The following is a 21757-nucleotide window of genomic DNA, read 5'->3' as shown; positions in this document are numbered from 1 at the left end:
GACGCGAGCATGGCTACGAACGCGCCTTATGTCATTCACTCATTCAGAGGGTGCGCACCGTCAAGAAGACCTATAACAATGTGTCGAGTGACATTGACGCGGCGGCACCCGGTTTCGATCCCACGACGCTCTGGCCGCAACGGGAGGTACGTGGCGCTCTTCCCACTGCGCTGCAAACCGAGACGCGAGCATGGCTACGAACGCGCCTTATGTCATTCACTCATTCAGAGGGTGCGCACCGTCAAGAAGACCTATAACAATGTGTCGAGTGACATTGACGCGGCGGCGCCCGGTTTCGATCCCACGACGCTCTGGCCGCGACGGGAGGTACGTGACGCTCTTCCCACTGCGCTGCAAACCGAGACGCGAGCATGGCTACGAACGCGCCTTATGTCATTCACTCATTCAGAGGGTGCGCACCGTCAAGAAGACCTATAACAATGTGTCGAGTGACATTGACGCGGCGGCGCCCGGTTTCGATCCCACGACGCTCTGGCCGCGACGGGAGGTACGTGACGCTCTTCCCACTGCGCTGCAAACCGAGACGCGAGCATGGCTACGAACGCGCCTTATGTCATTCACTCATTCAGAGGGTGCGCACCGTCAAGAAGACCTATAACAATGTGTCGAGTGACATTGACGCGGCGGCGCCCGGTTTCGATCCCACGACGCTCTGGCCGCGACGGGAGGTACGTGACGCTCTTCCCACTGCGCTGCAAACCGAGACGCGAGCATGGCTACGAACGCGCCTTATGTCATTCACTCATTCAGAGGGTGCGCACCGTCAAGAAGACCTATAACAATGTGTCGAGTGACATTGACGCGGCGGCGCCCGGTTTCGATCCCACGACGCTCTGGCCGCGACGGGAGGTACGTGACGCTCTTCCCACTGCGCTGCATACCGAGACGCGAGCATGGCTACGAACGCGCCTTATGTCATTCACTCATTCAGAGGGTGCGCACCGTCAAGAAGACCTATAACAATGTGTCGAGTGACATTGACGCGGCGGCGCCCGGTTTCGATCCCACGACGCTCTGGCCGCGACGGGAGGTACGTGGCGCTCTTCCCACTGCGCTGCAAACCGAGACGCGAGCATGGCTACGAACGCGCCTTATGTCATTCACTCATTCAGAGGGTGCGCACCGTCAAGAAGACCTATAACAATGTGTCGAGTGACATTGACGCGGCGGCGCCCGGTTTCGATCCCACGACGCTCTGGCCGCGACGGGAGGTACGTGACGCTCTTCCCACTGCGCTGCAAACCGAGACGCGAGAATGGCTACGAACGCGCCTTATGTCATTCACTCATTCAGAGGGTGCGCACCGTCAAGAAGACCTATAACAATGTGTCGAGTGACATTGACGCGGCGGCACCCGGTTTCGATCCCACGACGCTCTGGCCGCGACGGGAGGTACGTGACGCTCTTCCCACTGCGCTGCAAACCGAGACGCGAGCATGGCTACGAACGCGCCTTATGTCATTCACTCATTCAGAGGGTGCGCACCGTCAAGAAGACCTATAACAATGTGTCGAGTGACATTGACGCGGCGGCGCCCGGTTTCGATCCCACGACACTCTGGCCGCGACGGGAGGTACGTGACGCTCTTCCCACTGCGCTGCAAACCGAGACGCGAGCATGGCTACGAACGCGCCTTATGTCATTCACTCATTCAGAGGGTGCGCACCGTCAAGAAGACCTATAACAATGTGTCGAGTGACATTGACGCGGCGGCGCCCGGTTTCGATCCCACGACGCTCTGGCCGCGACGGGAGGTACGTGGCGCTCTTCCCACTGCGCTGCAAACCGAGACGCGAGCATGGCTACGAACGCGCCTTATGTCATTCACTCATTCAGAGGGTGCGCACCGTCAAGAAGACCTATAACAATGTGTCGAGTGACATTGACGCGGCGGCGCCCGGTTTCGATCCCACGACGCTCTGGCCGCGACGGGAGGTACGTGACGCTCTTCCCACTGCGCTGCAAACCGAGACGCGAGCATGGCTACGAACGCGCCTTATGTCATTCACTCATTCAGAGGGTGCGCACCTTCAAGAAGACCTATAACAATGTGTCGAGTGACATTGACGCGGCGGCGCCCGGTTTCGATCCCACGACGCTCTGGCCGCGACGGGAGGTACGTGACGCTCTTCCCACTGCGCTGCAAACCGAGACGCGAGCATGGCTACGAACGCGCCTTATGTCATTCACTCATTCAGAGGGTGCGCACCGTCAAGAAGACCTATAACAATGTGTCGAGTGACATTGACGCGGCGGCGCCCGGTTTCGATCCCACGACGCTCTGGCCGCGACGGGAGGTACGTGACGCTCTTCCCACTGCGCTGCAAACCGAGACGCGAGCATGGCTACGAACGCGCCTTATGTCATTCACTCATTCAGAGGGTGCGCACCGTCAAGAAGACCTATAACAATGTGTCGAGTGACATTGACGCGGCGGCGCCCGGTTTCGATCCCACGACGCTCTGGCCGCGACGGGAGGTACGTGGCGCTCTTCCCACTGCGCTGCAAACCGAGACGCGAGCATGGCTACGAACGCGCCTTATGTCATTCACTCATTCAGAGGGTGCGCACCGTCAAGAAGACCTATAACAATGTGTCGAGTGACATTGACGCGGCGGCGCCCGGTTTCGATCCCACGACGCTCTGGCCGCGACGGGAGGTACGTGACGCTCTTCCCACTGCGCTGCAAACCGAGACGCGAGCATGGCTACGAACGCGCCTTATGTCATTCACTCACTCAGAGGGTGCGCACCGTCAAGAAGACCTATAACAATGTGTCGAGTGACATTGACGCGGCGGCGCCCGGTTTCGATCCCACGACGCTCTGGCCGCGACGGGAGGTACGTGGCGCTCTTCCCACTGCGCTGCAAACCGAGACGCGAGCATGGCTACGAACGCGCCTTATGTCATTCACTCATTCAGAGGGTGCGCACCGTCAAGAAGACCTATAACAATGTGTCGAGTGACATTGACGCGGCGGCGCCCGGTTTCGATCCCACGACGCTCTGGCCGCGACGGGAGGTACGTGACGCTCTTCCCACTGCGCTACAAACCGAGACGCGAGCATGGCTACGAACGCGCCTTATGTCCTTCACTCATTGAGATGGTGCGCACCGTCAAGAAGACCTATAACAATGTGTCGAGTGACATTGACGCGGCGGCGCCCGGTTTCGATCCCACGACGCTCTGGCCGCGACGGGAGGTACGTTGCGCTCTTCCCACTGCGCTGCAAACCGAGACGCGAGCATGGCTACGAACGCGCCTTATGTCATTCACTCATTCAGAGGGTGCGCACCGTCAAGAAGACCTATAACAATGTGTCGAGTGACATTGACGCGGCGGCGCCCGGTTTCGATCCCACGACGCTCTGGCCGCGACGGGAGGTACGTGGCGCTCTTCCCACTGCGCTGCAAACCGAGACGCGAGCATGGCTACGAACGCGCCTTATGTCATTCACTCATTCAGAGGGTGCGCACCGTCAAGAAGACCTATAACAATGTGTCGAGTGACATTGACGCGGCGGCGCCCGGTTTCGATCCCACGACGCTCTGGCCGCGACGTTAGGTACGTGGCGCTCTTCCCACTGCGCTGCAAACCGAGACGCGAGCATGGCTACGAACGCGCCTTATGTCCTTCACTCATTGAGATGGTGCGCACCGTCAAGAAGACCTATAACAATGTGTCGAGTGACATTGCCGCGGCGGCGCCCGGTTTCGATCCCACGACGCTCTGGCCGCGACGGGAGGTACGTGGCGCTCTTCCCACTGCGCTGCAAACCGAGACGCGAGCATGGCTACGAACGCGCCTTATGTTATTCACTCATTCAGAGGGTGCGCACCGTCAAGAAGACCTATAACAATGTGTCGAGTGACATTGACGCGGCGGCGCCCGGTTTCGATCCCACGACGCTCTGGCCGCGACGGGAGGTACGTGGCGCTCTTCCCACTGCGCTGCAAACCGAGACGCGAGCGTGGCTACGAACGCGCCTTATGTCATTCACTCATTCAGAGGGTGCGCACCGTCAAGAAGACCTATAACAATGTGTCGAGTGACATTGACGCGGCGGCGCCCGGTTTCGATCCCACGACGCTCTGGCCGCGACGGGAGGTACGTGGCGCTCTTCCCACTGCGCTGCAAACCGAGACGCGAGCGTGGCTACGAACGCGCCTTATGTCATTCACTCATTCAGAGGGTGCGCACCGTCAAGAAGACCTATAACAATGTGTCGAGTGACATTGACGCGGCGGCGCCCGGTTTCGATCCCACGACGCTCTGGCCGCGACGGGAGGTACGTGGCGCTCTTCCCACTGCGCTGCAAACCGAGACGCGAGCGTGGCTACGAACGCGCCTTATGTCATTCACTCATTCAGAGGGTGCGCACCGTCAAGAAGACCTATAACAATGTGTCGAGTGACATTGACGCGGCGGCGCCCGGTTTCGATCCCACGACGCTCTGGCCGCGACGGGAGGTACGTGACGCTCTTCCCACTGCGCTGCAAACCGAGACGCGAGCATGGCTACGAACGCGCCTTATGTCATTCACTCATTCAGAGGGTGCGCACCGTCAAGAAGACCTATAACAATGTGTCGAGTGACATTGACGCGGCGGCGCCCGGTTTCGATCCCACGACGCTCTGGCCGCGACGGGAGGTACGTGGCGCTCTTCCCACTGCGCTGCAAACCGAGACGCGAGCATGGCTACGAACGCGCCTTATGTCATTCACTCATTCAGAGGGTGCGCCCCGTCAAGAAGACCTATAACAATGTGTCGAGTGACATTGACGCGGCGGCGCCCGGTTTCGATCCCACGACGCTCTGGCCGCGACGGGAGGTACGTGACGCTCTTCCCACTGCGCTGCAAACCGAGACGCGAGCATGGCTACGAACGCGCCTTATGTCATTCACTCATTCAGAGGGTGCGCACCGTCAAGAAGACCTATAACAATGTGTCGAGTGACATTGACGCGGCGGCGCCCGGTTTCGATCCCACGACGCTCTGGCCGCGACGGGAGGTACGTGGCGCTCTTCCCACTGCGCTGCAAACCGAGACGCGAGCATGGCTACGAACGCGCCTTATGTCATTCACTCATTCAGAGGGTGCGCACCGTCAAGAAGACCTATAACAATGTGTCGAGTGACATTGACGCGGCGGCGCCCGGTTTCGATCCCACGACGCTCTGGCCGCGACGGGAGGTACGTGGCGCTCTTCCCACTGCGCTGCAAACCGAGACGCGAGCATGGCTACGAACGCGCCTTATGTCATTCACTCATTCAGAGGGTGCGCACCGTCAAGAAGACCTATAACAATGTATCGAGTGACATTGACGCGGCGGCGCCCGGTTTCGATCCCACGACGCTCTGGCCGCGACGGGAGGTACGTGGCGCTCTTCCCACTGCGCTGCAAACCGAGACGCGAGCATGGCTACGAACGCGCCTTATGTCATTCACTCATTCAGAGGGTGCGCACCGTCAAGAAGACCTATAACAATGTGTCGAGTGACATTGACGCGGCGGCGCCCGGTTTCGATCCCACGACGCTCTGGCCGCGACGGGAGGTACGTGGCGCTCTTCCCACTGCGCTGCAAACCGAGACGCGAGCATGGCTACGAACGCGCCTTATGTCCTTCACTCATTGAGATGGTGCGCACCGTCAAGAAGACCTATAACAATGTGTCGAGTGACATTGACGCGGCGGCGCCCGGTTTCGATCCCACGACGCTCTGGCCGCGACGGGAGGTACGTGGCGCTCTTCCCACTGCGCTGCAAACCGAGACGCGAGCATGGCTACGAACGCGCCTTATGTCATTCACTCATTCAGAGGGTGCGCACCGTCAAGAAGACCTATAACAATGTGTCGAGTGACATTGACGCGGCGGCGCCCGGTTTCGATCCCACGACGCTCTGGCCGCGACGGGAGGTACGTGGCGCTCTTCCCACTGCGCTGCAAACCGAGACGCGAGCGTGGCTACGAACGCGCCTTATGTCATTCACTCATTCAGAGGGTGCGCACCGTCAAGAAGACCTATAACAATGTGTCGAGTGACATTGACGCGGCGGCGCCCGGTTTCGATCCCACGACGCTCTGGCCGCAACGGGAGGTACGTGACGCTCTTCCCACTGCGCTGCAAACCGAGACGCGAGCATGGCTACGAACGCGCCTTATGTCATTCACTCATTCAGAGGGTGCGCACCGTCAAGAAGACCTATAACAATGTGTCGAGTGACATTGACGCGGCGGCGCCCGGTTTCGATCCCACGACGCTCTGGCCGCGACGGGAGGTACGTGGCGCTCTTCCCACTGCGCTGCAAACCGAGACGCGAGCATGGCTACGAACGCGCCTTATGTCATTCACTCATTCAGAGGGTGCGCACCGTCAAGAAGACCTATAACAATGTGTCGAGTGACATTGACGCGGCGGCGCCCGGTTTCGATCCCACGACGCTCTGGCCGCGACGGGAGGTACGTGACGCTCTTCCCACTGCGCTACAAACCGAGACGCGAGCATGGCTACGAACGCGCCTTATGTCCTTCACTCATTGAGATGGTGCGCACCGTCAAGAAGACCTATAACAATGTGTCGAGTGACATTGACGCGGCGGCGCCCGGTTTCGATCCCACGACGCTCTGGCCGCGACGGGAGGTACGTGACGCTCTTCCCACTGCGCTGCAAACCGAGACGCGAGCATGGCTACGAACGCGCCTTATGTCATTCACTCATTCAGAGGGTGCGCACCGTCAAGAAGACCTATAACAATGTGTCGAGTGACATTGACGCGGCGGCGCCCGGTTTCGATCCCACGACGCTCTGGCCGCGACGGGAGGTACGTGGCGCTCTTCCCACTGCGCTGCAAACCGAGACGCGAGCATGGCTACGAACGCGCCTTATGTCATTCACTCATTCAGAGGGTGCGCACCGTCAAGAAGACCTATAACAATGTGTCGAGTGACATTGACGCGGCGGCGCCCGGTTTCGATCCCACGACGCTCTGGCCGCGACGGGAGGTACGTGGCGCTCTTCCCACTGCGCTGCAAACCGAGACGCGAGCATGGCTACGAACGCGCCTTATGTCCTTCACTCATTGAGATGGTGCGCACCGTCAAGAAGACCTATAACAATGTGTCGAGTGACATTGACGCGGCGGCGCCCGGTTTCGATCCCACGACGCTCTGGCCGCGACGGGAGGTACGTGGCGCTCTTCCCACTGCGCTGCAAACCGAGACGCGAGCATGGCTAACAACGCGCCTTATGTCATTCACTCATTCAGAGGGTGCGCACCGTCAAGAAGACCTATAACAATGTGTCGAGTGACATTGACGCGGCGGCGCCCGGTTTCGATCCCACGACGCTCTGGCCGCGACGGGAGGTACGTGGCGCTCTTCCCACTGCGCTGCAAACCGAGACGCGAGCATGGCTACGAACGCGCCTTATGTCATTCACTCATTCAGAGGGTGCGCACCGTCAAGAAGACCTATAACAATGTGTCGAGTGACATTGACGCGGCGGCGCCCGGTTTCGATCCCACGACGCTCTGGCCGCGACGGGAGGTACGTGGCGCTCTTCCCACTGCGCTGCAAACCGAGACGCGAGCATGGCTACGAACGCGCCTTATGTCCTTCACTCATTGAGATGGTGCGCACCGTCAAGAAGACCTATAACAATGTGTCGAGTGACATTGACGCGGCGGCGCCCGGTTTCGATCCCACGACGCTCTGGCCGCGACGGGAGGTACGTGGCGCTCTTCCCACTGCGCTGCAAACCGAGACGCGAGCATGGCTACGAACGCGCCTTATGTCATTCACTCATTCAGAGGGTGCGCACCGTCAAGAAGACCTATAACAATGTGTCGAGTGACATTGACGCGGCGGCGCCCGGTTTCGATCCCACGACGCTCTGGCCGCGACGGGAGGTACGTGACGCTCTTCCCACTGCGCTGCAAACCGAGACGCGAGCATGGCTACGAACGCGCCTTATGTCATTCACTCATTCAGAGGGTGCGCACCGTCAAGAAGACCTATAACAATGTGTCGAGTGACATTGACGCGGCGGCGCCCGGTTTCGATCCGACGACGCTCTGGCCGCGACGGGAGGTACGTGGCGCTCTTCCCACTGCGCTGCAAACCGAGACGCGAGCATGGCTACGAACGCGCCTTATGTCATTCACTCATTCAGAGGGTGCGCACCGTCAAGAAGACCTATAACAATGTGTCGAGTGACATTGACGCGGCGGCGCCCGGTTTCGATCCCACGACGCTCTGGCCGCGACGGGAGGTACGTGACGCTCTTCCCACTGCGCTACAAACCGAGACGCGAGCATGGCTACGAACGCGCCTTATGACCTTCACTCATTGAGATGGTGCTCGCCGTCAAGAAGACCTATAACAAGGTGTCGAGTTTTTATATGATGTGTGGGCGAATGTTTCACGGGTTTACCGATAAGCATTTTAGCTTCGCCCCTGTCATCATCATTCACTTCGTGGAGATGGCGGGATTTTTTGGCACTAAGCCCCCCATTCAGTATGTACCAACTAGCCCAACAGCACGTTTTGTTGATCATAATTTCTACTTCAGCATTTTATAACTTTGCGGGTTATTTCTGTCTTTCCATTAATTCTCCTCAGTAACAGCATGGCGTTTTATCATGGAATCAAAGGCCACTGGGCATATCTTTTCACCAGATTTAGTTGTTACAAGCGCCAGGCGTCGGTTTGTCAGGGGTTCGAAGCCTATACAAAACTGACCAGAAGGACAGAGTGTCAAGGAGGGTTAAGGGTTAGTGGGAAGAGAGAGAGAGGGAAAGGAACTGCAGGGAATGTATGTAATCTCAGTTTCGGTGCATTTCATGCTTCGCCGCTCACGCGGGGCAGGTGCGAAGAATATCTGCACGAAGGCATTGCCCAACGGCTCAGCTGTTCCAGAATTTTATCATGTTTGTCTGACATCACTTGAACCGCCTTCTCGATTTTTTTTGCTGTAGATTTCAGCGTCATAAGGCCGTCCAGCTTCGAGTGCAAGGCCGGAAATGAGGCGGCAAAATCAATGGCCTTTTCTTTTAGGTTCGGAGTACCTTAGTACCGCACAATGTCCGTCCGCGTCCGTGCGCGTAGCACTTCCAATCGCAAAAAATCACACAGGCACCGGCAGGATTCGAGCCTGTGTCTGGTAGACCAGACATAGTTAGTGTCAGTCGTCTTGCCCTGCAGGCTACGACCGTGAGTTAGCACCCGAGAGTCAAACGGTGCGGAGTACCACCTTAGGACCTCCCATTGTCCGTCCGCGTCCATCCGTGCGCACACCACCATCAAGCGAAAATCAAGCGAAATTCGATTTGAGCTGTGAGTTGCAATTTCATTTAGGGAATAATCTTGGGGCAACTCACGGCTCAAATCCAATGACGTTCGGAGCGCAAATCGGATGTCACTCGGGGCGCAACTCGGATGTCATTTTGAGTCCCCGTACTCCGCACCCTCTCCATCATCCACGGTGTGGAGATGCTGCCATTTTTTTCCCACCGTTAGAGTTCACGCGCATGCAAGAACGGCAACGCCATGGTTTCGGTTACGACTCTGATTTGAATGTAGAATTTTTTTTTTAATCCAGGAGCAGCTGCCGAAGTGATACCTATCGCAACAACCCCCGCACTTCATGCCCCCATCTTTGGCACACACTTCATTACAGCACGGGCAATCATAAACCTCTTCGGACGACATGGTTGCAAAAAATTATACAAAGAAAACAGAAAAAAGATCAAGACGCATATGAACAACAGAATAGGTGCAACAGTAATGGTAGCAGCATCAGTAGCAGCGGCTAGTATATTGCAAAGTGCAGTCTAAACAAGTCTTCAAAAACTAACCTGCAACAGTGCAGTGTCGTTGATTATGTCACGCCGATGTGCTGCCGCTGCTGCCTACTGCATCGATGAGGACGATGTTCGACTTTTTGTAGCGGTTTCACAGGGCCAGGTACCGCCACAGTCGATAGACGGCCGTTACTGTTGGCCAAGTATGCGCAGAAGAACGTTTGCGCAGAAGAGTCCGATGATCTTTCGAAGAAATTCAGCGTGCCTCCATCCTGAAAGCATGGGCGGCTCGATCCATGCCTGCAACAGTGATTAGGTAACGCCGTTGTGCTGCCGCTGCTGCCTACTGCCGGATGCACATTCGTGAATAATGCCAAATCGCCGCACATAAGTACGCTGCTCAGTGTTCGGTTGGGCCTGATCGCTGCGGCGTCGCAAGCCACATGTCTCCAACACGAAGCGTGTCCCATACCATCCACACTGAAAGCCCCGACTACGACCACCTAGATAGTGTCATGGCAACTAAGCAACGCTCCAAGGGCAGTCCGAGGACATCTTAGCATTTCTTAAGGGCTCTGAATGCGAAATCATTAATGTGCAATTTAACGCTTGAGACGCTTTGCTTCCTCTCCGCGTTTGTGAAGGGCTTAGTCCTCTTGCTGCTACTCGCTATTTGAATCGTGATCTACTTTCGCCCTACGTTTCTGACAGTGTTGTACGGAACGGCGTTACAAGGAACGGCGTTCTTGGAACTAGTTCCTTTTTGAAGGAATGGAGGAACGCCACCGTTCCATTAAGGGTCGGTGGAACTGTAACGGTAACTCGTTAGGTTATTGAAGGAACGGCAGGAACGGTGTTCCTGCCGTTACATCGCTAGGATTTGGCTGTTTTTGATGCCAAGGCTCGAGTACAAAAATCCACAAAGCGCTACGGCGTTTCTCTTCCTATAAGATGGTCAATTTTCCCGCCCTTCAGCCGTGCTTCCTCGAAGGTCAAAGGCAGAAGAATAACCACGCAGCAGGCCGCAGCTTGTGTTTGCTTTCATGCTGGTTGCTTGCGCGGCGTTCGACGGGTGAACAGCGTAGCCGCGAGAATGCTTTTCACCCTTCATCGTTTGTCTGGGGAGGCCAGAATGCGCGTCTGGCCTATAGAATTGTTCCCTGGCGGGGAAAGAATAGAGAGTTTTAGCTGTCCGTCCGTTCTGTCGTATGCGTTGTTACTGGGTTGACCGGCATCCGGCTGGGCTCTTGGACATTCGTCGCGGTAGGGGGATTAGTTCCGCCGGCTCGCCTTCACCATGTCCATGCCTCCGCACCCTTCCTACTCGCCCTACCGCGCGCTCAGGAGCAGACCGGTCCCGGTAAACCCGGTAACAATGTAGCCAACGAAACGGACGGGCTGCTAAACGGGATCCGGACACTTCGGTGTCGGACATTTCGGTCCAGCACGTTTCGGTGTGGACATTTCTGTGCACGGACATTTTGGTGCACGACGTCTTGGCCCAGACATTTTGAGTGAGGGGATATCCCAGGCATTCTTTGAACATTTTAGCTTTAATATTGTAATTTCGTGACTTGATATGATTTTACGTTCGAGACTTGTGCTTGCGCCGCCGTTCGTGGAAACGAACGCTAAACACTGGCGGAGCATTGCCACGTGAAACCCAATTTCTGTATCAGATGGTAAAAATTAACGTTGTTAATTTGGGTCCGTACAACCATATTTTTGTTATTTTAACATTCATGTGAACAACCCTAATACTTCAAGTGTTACCAAAGCGCTTTCCTTTCACTTCACCCAACGGTGCAAGACGCTGCTGCTTTTAGTCTATTCCTCCTCTCCCCCCCCCCCCCCAGGAAAACTTCCGCGAAAAAACAACAGCAGAAGAACGAGGTCGATTAGGCGCGTGTGCATTTCGTTTTAATTAATCTCTCAATCAATCTCGCCTTCGTTGCATTCGGTGTCAGTTCTACTTAAAACTAACAAACCAACCATCGCACTTACGGTGGCGTTACTTAGGGGAGGGGAAAGCTGAGCCCCGCCGGCAATCATCCCCCTAAGTAGAGAGAGAGGGGTGCCACTTGTCACCATTGCGTCGATTGGACTTCGAAAACTTGAAGGCGACTGTTGCCGCTCTCGTCCCACTAGCCTATTCATTTTTTTTTGCTCCTTAGAATGGGATGAAGCGATGTATGCCTGGGGTGTCCATGATATGCGCGAATTGATGAGTTAATTCACAAGGGGGGATATTACTGCGACGCGCGGATGGGCGTAGCCAGCAAACGATAGGGGCCATTGTGTTCTCAGCGGCTTTTCGGGTGGCTTTTTGTGTCACATTATAGAGGTTTCGTGCGCCCATGGTGAATGTAAAGCTTTTTCTCTGTTTTAAACGCGCAGTGTGCTATGTAATTGTTCTGAATGTATCACCCAATTCCTGCAAAAGCCTCCACTAAGAGTCTAGCAGTATGTTCTAAATAAAAAATAAAAAATCACTGCGGTGACGCTTCGGAGACCGTGAACTCCACCACGCCAGTAGGATTTTCAGGGGAAACCGAAAATAATATGGCTGAAAAAGAAATGTGGTCGAGATTCGAGCGTACAGGCGGGAGGTGGGAGGTGGGGGGGGGGGGGGGGCGCTAGAACAAAGAATTAAAATGTGGTAAATGTAGGCATGTAAACATTAAATGAAGGTTGGTTGTCCCGAAAACAATGGCTGGATTTTGTATGCACAACCGGTACGCGCTTAATCAGCATTTAGGACATTAGAACCTGCGGCTGTTTTCCAAAAGGCCCGTTTTTACTCCCGGTCAATCTCCTAGACCAGTGTTCGCGAATTCATTTTAGCAAGGCAGCCCAGCCTACCTAATACTCTTTATAAGGTTTTCTTCGTTCTGATGGGCTAGCTAATGTTTGTTACTTTTTGGATATTGAGAGTGTGCATGTAATTTATGTAATTTGAGGGTGTGTGAATTTAAAAAAAAATATGTGCTAAAAAATTTAATCGGCTGAATAACAGGTGCCCCCAGGAAGAGGTATTAAACAAAAATATATAAATGTAGAATTTCTAAAAATACCTAGAAATGATCGAACATGGCATCAATCAAAAAAATAAATTCACTGTTCCAGATTGTTGTCCATAACCCACGTTAAGCGGAAATAAAAATATAACGGCTGTCGCAAACAGGCAAGCACCGGATAATTTGGTCGCCGAAATTGGGACACCGAAATTTCTGCACCGAAATATCCTGCACCGAAATGTCCTCGAGCCGTCTGGAGTTTGTCGGGTGCTCACTGAAAAAAATCTCCTAGGAGCGTTTCTTTTGATTATCTTTATCTCCAGATAATCTGCTGCCGGCGGTGTTAATAATCTTATAATATACGTAGTTCGATGTGAGTTTTAAATGTCTCACTTAATTTCGACCCAGGATTATCCGACACTTTATTTTAATTTAAAACCCTAATTGTATCGTTAATGTAACGACACGTTCCAATTTTTGAAGTGGAACTGGAACGCGTTCCTTTCGCAATAAAGGAACTTGTAACGGGAACTCGTTTCAAAATTGGCAAGGAACGAGGAACGAGCTTTCGTTCCTATTTTGGAGGAACGTGTACAACACTGGTTTCTGAGTGGCTTCGATCTGTCTCATACGCGTTGCGGCGTTGCTCGTGTTCTTTCACTATACCGTTTAGTTAAACATCGTGCTATGGAGCGTCTAGCGCTTCAAATATCCTGGAGCCTCGAGATTTTGGATGTGAGGACAAAGAAACCTTGGCTGATACAGCTCATGCACAGAAAAAGAAAAACAGGGGAGTGCCTCCACACCAGAAGGCGTCCCGGATGTGGCCCCGTGGTCGAAGGCACCGAAGTCCTCCGCATGGGCTTGTGGGAGCCCTTCCGATTGCGTAGGAGTTTGTGTAACTATTGCGCTATCTGTTTAGAGCGAAAGAGTCGTTCGCGTGTTGATTTAATAAGAAATCGCTTTGTGGTGGGAACAGAAAGTTCGTACTGCGAATCACCTTGTTGCGCCTTCACTGGGAGCGCTGCAGCACTGTAGGGTCAATTCAGGCCGTCTGGCGTTTTGTCCTTATCGCTTTTCTTGAGAGTTTTCCGGCTACGACTCCTTTGAGAATACACAGAACTCCACGTGATAACCATCAGGCTACAGCTGCGACGCCCGCTAGTTACCGGAGAAAACTCACCCATTGTCTCATGGGAAGGCGGTGCCCTCACAGGGTATTTTATTCGATGCAGGTTATGATGTGACGCAGGGGCTCTTTACGAGGGCACGCAGCCATACACACTGCCCTAACGCGGATCGCCGGTTCGTAAAGTTCACAAGCGGACAAGCCCGAGACGGCTCTGCGGTCAGGTAGTGGACAACGCAATCTATGGGTCCCATCGGCCCGTGTTTGCCGCAGTAAAGGGGTCGATCCCCACGCGCATCCAGCGGTTGGCGTGTCTGACACGTTTCGCTGCTCCGCAGTGCAAACGGGGCTGACCGTAAAAGTGCGCTGTTGCCGGCCATGGTTATGAATCTAGCCAGCTATATATAGGGGCGTCGTGTTCCGACTCCAGGCCTCCCGGCTCCACTATGTTTTTCTAGCTTTTACGCGTGCGTTAACGTCGGTCATGCTTGCGTAAACACCACCCCCTTTCTTTTCGTTTTCGACCGCTCTTTTCGGGAGATCTAATATCGCCGCGTTTCCTTTGAGCGTCCAGAGCACCCAGAATAATTAACTTCCCTAAAAGCTTTTCCAAAGCTGGCAAAAGACTGGTTTTATCCTGCCGCGAACGGTCGTTGCACTAGAGGTGCATCCATTCTAAGGCAACAAACGACGCTTGAACGATGTGATTGGCTTGGATAACGGCTTGGCCGACCGCGACGCCGGAAATGAGAGTGACACGAGTTGAGGCTGAAGGTTGCGAGAACCAAGCGCTCAAGCATGTGAACTTTCGTAAGTCACTGAATTCCTGCTGTTACACCCGGAGGATAACTTCGCTGTTGTATATATTTGTGGTATATGTTTAGTGGTGATACTAAACGCAGTTGATAACGTTGATTGACGTCAAAGGTAGGTGTGTACCTACTAAAAGCGCCTGGTAGAAAGTGTCGATCCCCATAAAGAAAGAAAAACTGTGATTGATTCCTCTGTAATAGGAATCGGTAGAACATGTAAGTAAAATGTGCAGCGAAACCTGCAGCTGAACATGGTTTGCGGGTCGGCGGCTGTCTTTTGGGTGTGCTTGGCGAGCGACGTCCTGCTGGCGGGTCGATTCGGCAAAGATGTACTGGCGTCATTTCCGTGGCGGATATGACGTCAGTGAAATCTTGGCGTATCTCAGCATAAAACACTTTCGTGTTAAAATATAAAACCCGAAAACCCTAAGTATAACGTACTATTTAGTACTAAAGGTTGCTCCCCTGCAAGAAGACCCTATGTGCAGGGGTGCACCCTTTACCGTCAGCGAATATGACATCAGCGAAATCTTTGTGTATCCCGGAATAAAACACTTTCGTGTTAAAATATTCGAGAACATGCGAGCAGTACCAATTTGTTCTGCTTCAAAGCAGGATCTGTGTGATCTGGCAGAAGGTGGCGGCTGTTTCCCCATCCCAAGTAGACACAAAGCAAGAAAAAAAGTGCCGAATCCTTCTGCGTGGCTTAAGACACGTAGTGTGCAATACTGAGGCCATTCACGGTTACGTAAAGTAGCCGTTTTATTCAGAAAACTTCTCCAGATATTTGGTGATTCCAGAAAAAAGAAAATGCTCGCTTGCAACAAAGCGTGTTGTCCTGTTGTCCTTATGAACGGGACTGAAGGCTCGACAAATGGCGATAAGCTTTGATGGTGGAGTGGATGTTGCATGGAAGAATGGTGATTTACTACTGCCTTTGTTACAAAGTAGACATGAGGCACCAGCAGGGAAGCTTGGCTGATAAGCTTACCTTATGCCATTGCCTTACATATGAGTTTGCGGGGTACCATAGGTTAAGGAGAATGGAACAAGACCGGAGCCAACGCTGACATCTCCTGTTGGCTCTACCTTACACGACAAAGAACCCAAATTGCGATAACCAGCCGAGATCGCTCGTCGGATTGGGCGATTTTTTTGTTTTTTTGGCAAGCTCAAGTGCAGCATTACCATACGCGGCAGACATGTTTCTGATGCCGATAAAATTCAAAAATGGGCCACGTATTTGCTCCTTGTGTTTCAAATGTTGACGCAAGACGATAGTCGACTGGCTACACTGGCAAGTGAATGCATCCATTCTCTTTCCTGCTCACTTGTCTTGCTGTTCGACTCCCGTCTCGTTCCTTCCAAGATAGAACGCTAGAGGTTTGCTCAAGTCAATTTAAATTTACAGCGTTCCACTGCTCCAAGTCGGCTGCCTCGATGCCTGCACTGGCGTACGGCGGAGACGCGCGTGAATCGAGGCACCCTACTACAACGTTTATAGAACCACGCTGCCCTACTCCACGAGCGTTCCAAGCGGAACGCGGAACCTATCTAGTGGAACCTTTAGTTGCTGTTGCCGCTTGATTTTTTTAGATGCAAAGCACCTCTTGCTCTCGGCTCCATCGTCCGTCGTCCGTCGTCCATCGTCCATCCATCCGCCGGCCCAGAAAGACACCGGCAACACTGCCGCTCCAGGAGCCCTTTAAGGGGAAGCGTGCTCGTCTCGTGCCGGCCCAGGAAGACACCGGCAACACTGTCGCTCCAGAATCTCATGGTCGGGGCTATGTCCCTCCCTTATTGTGGCGCCGTCCACACCCCCCTGCGCATGCTCGGCTCATCTCGGGCCGGCACCTGTAACACTGTCGCTCCAGGAGCCATTAAAGGGTAAGACACCACCGGGCGTTCAGCAAGCCGAGCATGCGCAGTGGGGGTGTGGACGGCGCAACAACGACAAGGGAGGGACATAGCCCCGTCGCATCTAATTAAATTACACCATCTTCCCGTAGGGGAACCCTGAGTAGTATGCGAAACAGCCATGGGCTCAACGCAATTTTCCATTTCGTAGTTCCGGTAAGTGAAAAGTGTGGTAGTTACCATGGAAACAAAACTGTAAATATAACGGTAGCTACGTACATCAACCTAACGGAAACGATAAACTGAAAACTAATGGGCACTTGAATAGACCCCATGGCTGTTTTGCATACTACTCAGGGTTCCCCTACGGGAAGATGGTGTAACTTTTTTTAGAATTCCACCAGGTAGCGAGGCAACAGCATGCGACGGTTTTCTGCAGTTGATGTAGTATTTTATTTGCTATCGCAAAAAGCAAGCATCCGTAAATTTTGAATAAAGGAACACTGCAAATATCACTCCTGTATTGAATTTCTTCCTTAAATTTCCGCAATGTCCTGAACTTGTTCAAAAATGTTGACAAGTATGAACATTAACGCCGGACTTTGACGTTTAGATTTGGCTGTGAGTATATAAGACTATTTCGCAGCACCTATATTTCACTTGGGCCGTCTGGATGAATCGAGTGACAGGCAGACAGACATACAGACCGACAGACCAAAATTTCCCGTTCAAGTAGTACAGGAAAGACTATCGTCTTTAAAAATGATAGTGCGCATGGCGTTTGAGCCACGCGTTCGTTCCCATTTTTATTACTATTGTTCCGGGGAGTATACTAACCGTGAAGCGGGAACTATGGTGCGCTAAACAAAAGTGTGTCTTTCGAGTGTTGAAATACCGAAGGTATTCTTGCCAGTTGAGACGCCACGAGTCAACTGCGCTCTTCATCGTTCCAGCCCGAACTGCAACTCGGTGGCTGCATCACACTGCAGCACAACTTCCAGATTTTGTTATAAAGAACGTCACGAAAGTCTGGTCTGTCGTCACATGCAAGTACAGGTGTTAAAAATGGAGAAGACCCGCTGCGGGCAAAAAAAAAAAGTAGGATTAGAAAAAATAATAGCAGTGATGGTAGGAGGAACTTCGTCCAAACCACAAGTGAAGAAAAATGGGTTTGGGCCACGTGTAATTTGAGCGCGATCTATTCGTGTTAAATTTAGGAGTGCCGGTGCAGACAACCAAGGCGTGTGCGACGGTAATGGTGCCACAAGAGCGTGGAAATGCAACCCCTTCGTTCCTACCCAGCCCTCCCTCTTCCCCGGAAAAAGGAGCTGGGCCGGGGGCTTACACATGCAAAGGCATCCTCCTCCTTCAACTCACCTCTTCTCTAAACGTGGCGTCCTCTCCGGGCGCGGAGAGTCATCAGTCTCGAGTTCCTGAGGCGCAGCTCGTCGGTGCGCACTCACGCCGTTACACCTGCTTCGGCAATGGTGGCGTGGGCAAAGGGCGACCTTTCTCCGCGCACAAACAACTTCGATGTCAGGCTCCCGCATGGTTTCCTCTTCGTTTCTTGTCGGCGTGAAGAGTAACCTTTTCTCACATCGACGCACCTAACGCCGCTGGAGGTGTTCGCTCCTCGTCACTTCCTTAAGTCCGTCGCCGACGAAGTTCATGTCACCTTAGCGGTAATTAATGATCCCGTGTGCTTTAAGATGGCACGTGGTCGAGACAAGCAAAGAAGGAGACATGGCAGCGCAGATACCTCGAGTGCCGGCTCTCCGACGTAAGATGGCGCGAAAGCGACAACAAAGACGCCATTCGTCAGATGTGGTGACTCGATTCATCTTTGTTACGGTGCGCTGACATAGTAGTGCGTGTACTACGGTTGTGTCAGACCGACGGGAAATAGCTGCTTGATAATAAATGTAGGTTAAAAGCCCATCTCGATGCCATCGTCTTAGCGCTGCATCATAATCAGTTTACAGTTTATTTTTGGTAGAACGCATATCCTGCGTAGCTGTGTTTGTCTTTTACGTGGTTTGCTTTTTGTCCTGTAGCGGGAGAGAACAATGCCGCGATAATAAACGGGTGAGTCTAACTATTATTTCAGTTTGAGCGAATTGTGGTAACTCAAGTGTATTGAGAGTGCCGAAAACAGGCAAGGTGGATTGGATTACGTAGTGCGGACGGAGGTTCCCAAAGTAACAACATCCGGAGCAGACTTGCTTGCATGAATAAGTTGGTAATAACGTTCTACACAAGCACACGACAAAATGCAATAACATCTGAGTCGTTAAGAAAAGGGACCGCAAAGACACTTACGTTCTTGTTTTGTATGAAAGTAAAACGCTCTGATACTTGCTTACTCCGTTCCGGTTTCGGAGTGCGTTCACACACAAACACCGCCACGCAAAAGCTCACAAATATAGACAGACATTCGAATTCTCCACTACACGACATAATTATTTACCAGCCAAAAGGTGAGTAATCATTGAGTTAACTTGAGTCCAGCATTCAAAAATTCTGTAGAGAAGATTCGGAAAAGATACGATAGAGAAAAAATCTGAAACGAGTATCCGACGAACTGCCAGCACAACACCTGATAGCCGGCCCCACAGGAATAATTAATCATAAAACTTTGTATAGACCTCGAGAAACAAGCTACGGCAAGTCGTTGATGTCATATGACGCCATGGGTGGAAGGCAATTCCTGTGCTTCTCTTTATATTGATTTTTTTACCTGTTAATTCCTTCGTGGAGAATAAATTCAGCGGAAGATGCTGCTATCCGTCTGTACTAGAAATATTGCAAACTTAAACCAAGTGCGTGTCAAAATTCGTGTCCGTTCAGGGATGTGCGCGTCGAAATGGTGAAGTTAAACGCTTTATTTTGCAAATTTTTCATGCAAAACTCGAACGCTTCCGCACGTAGTGTTCGACATAACAGATAGCTTTCATTAACAGGGTTCGGCTTGAGGCGGGTATATTGCCTATTGCCTTCTTTCCGGAAAATGCATTTAATAGACTTTTAGCACCAAAAAGACGCTCGTTTTTCGTTTTCCCCAGCTAAAATAAGCCCAATTCCGTTTCGTCGAAAGCCATGGGTTGCCGCAAACAGCCATAGAACCGTAAAGGCGCAGACGGGAAGGAAAGCTACGGTGCCGCAATTTACGCTGCTCTTACATGGGCACTCGCTGAATGTATACCACCTTTTCGCACAATCCTAGCCTCCTTTTATCTCCAACGGAGGGTTGTTTACTCCCCGGCGTGGCGCAGGCTGTTCGATGACCGCCGATCACGCTCGTTTGGTGCCGTTAATCGCGGGCAAAGCAAAGCCGACTCCTGGAAGTGCCGGCCGACGTGATCGGCAAGCGCGATCCTCCTATACGCGCGTGGTCTCGCTGTCTACGCAATAAGGGAAGCACTTCTCCCCCCTTCCCCCCTCTTTCCAACTTTGTGCCGGTCGATTCTCCCAAGTATAGAAAGGCAGCCGTGGCGTCCGTACGCGGGGTATTGAACCGGAGTGAAACTAAAACAGAAAAACGGCAGCGGCGTTGTTTTACTGAACCACAACGGAACTGCGTGTGTGCGGCGCTTGTGGCCTCTGCAGTCCTATACGCGGATACAAGCTGAGAACGGCAATAGCTCGTACAGTGTATCACTCCGCTGAAACGACGTACGTGGACGTCAACGAGCGCGCGCGTTTTAAAAGGAGATTGCGCTTAATGCGTGATATTTGCTGCTTTTAAATACGACCGTCTTTTTCCGGCTACTTAAACCCTAAAATTTTGGTGTGTCTGTCTATTTGTCTGTATGTCTGTCTGCCCCTCGATTCAACAATCAGGCCAGAAAGTTTGAAGAATTATTTAACGAGACGTTTATACAGCAAAGACCTTTCCGCACCACCAAATCTGGAAACATACTTCATACTTGCCAACATTGTTAAGCAAAAAGAGAACATTAGGCATATTTGAGGCACAACGTTAATTCACAATTGGTATTAGAAGTGTTTTATTACTTTAACTTAAATATCCGCTTGATATTTGTGATAGCAAATAAACAATACGCATTGAAAACAATATTTTAACACAAAAATGCAAAAATGGACGCGAATCTGCTCCTTTCGTTGCAAATGTCGCTGAAAGACGATAGTCGACTGGCGCCCCTGCCAAGTAAGGCCTCCCTTCTCTTCCCGCTCATCTCTCATGCTGTTCTTCTTCCGTCTCGTTCCTCCCAAGATAACACGCTAGAGGTTTGCTCGAGTCAATTTAAATTTACCGCGTTCCACTGCTCCAAGTAGGGTGTCTCGATGCCGGAGCTGCCCTACGACGGAGACGCGCGTGAATTGAGGCAGCCTACTGCAACATTTATAGAACCATGTTGCTTTACTCTACGAGCGTTCCAAGCGGAACATGGATCCCATCTAGTGAAACCTTTCGTTGCTATTGCCGTTTGATTTCTTAAATGCCGCCAGGAGGTAACGCTGGCAACAGCAGGCGACGGTTTTCTGCCGTTGATGTAGTATTTCGTTTGCTATCGTAAAAACCAAGCATTCGCGAATTTTTAACAAAGGAAGACTGCAAATATCACTCATGTATAGATTTGCTGCCTTATTTTTGCGTAATCTCTTGTTCTTTTTCACTAATGTTGACAAGTATAAACACTGACACCGGACTTAGATGTCTAGGTTTGGCTGTGAGTATATAAGACTATTGCGCAGCTTTCGTTTCACCTTGGCCGGGTGGCTCAATCGAGTCACAGACAGGACCAAAATTTCTACGTTTGAGTAGCCCAAGAAGGACTATCGTCTTTAAAAAGAGCCCGTGCGAGCCTGAATTTCTAGTAGATGGCACGAGCGGCGGAATGCCGGAAAAAACCGAACCACCTCCCCGCGAGGGGAACCCTGTGTAGATGCGACGCATCGTGGGGTTCACTTGGTGTTTGCGTTGGATTGATTCTCAAATCGCGTGAAACGTGTCCGGAACGCGTATGATTATTATGTTTCATGATTATTATTATGTTTTATTGGCCAATCTTGGTCAATCTCTCTAAGTGGTATGCTTGGGGCTTCGCTGTCACAACGACCTTTACTCCATCATTGTTGCTGTAAGTGGGAGCTTCTTT

General features: G+C 52.4%; 1 long non-coding RNA gene across 5 annotated transcripts in view; it reads right to left on the bottom strand.

Annotated features, from left to right (window-relative positions):
• Positions 1-21757, bottom strand: part of LOC144153074 (uncharacterized) — a 621787-nt gene that overhangs the window by 103168 nt on the left and 496862 nt on the right. For 3 of the 5 annotated variants that reach the window (XR_013319302.1, XR_013319305.1, XR_013319304.1), the window contains one exon: positions 9877-10122. The exons of the other annotated variants lie outside the window; for them this stretch is intronic. This is a non-coding gene — a long non-coding RNA (uncharacterized LOC144153074). The remainder of the gene's footprint in view (positions 1-9876; positions 10123-21757) is intronic. 5 annotated transcript variants of the gene reach the window in all.

This window comes from Haemaphysalis longicornis, unplaced genomic scaffold, assembly GCF_048455015.1.
Source record: "Haemaphysalis longicornis isolate Haplotype H1 unplaced genomic scaffold, Haemaphysalis longicornis Haplotype H1 scaffold_9, whole genome shotgun sequence".
NCBI classification, from domain to species: Eukaryota; Metazoa; Arthropoda; class Arachnida; order Ixodida; family Ixodidae; genus Haemaphysalis; species Haemaphysalis longicornis.
This window is presented reverse-complemented; position numbering and strand designations above follow the sequence as displayed.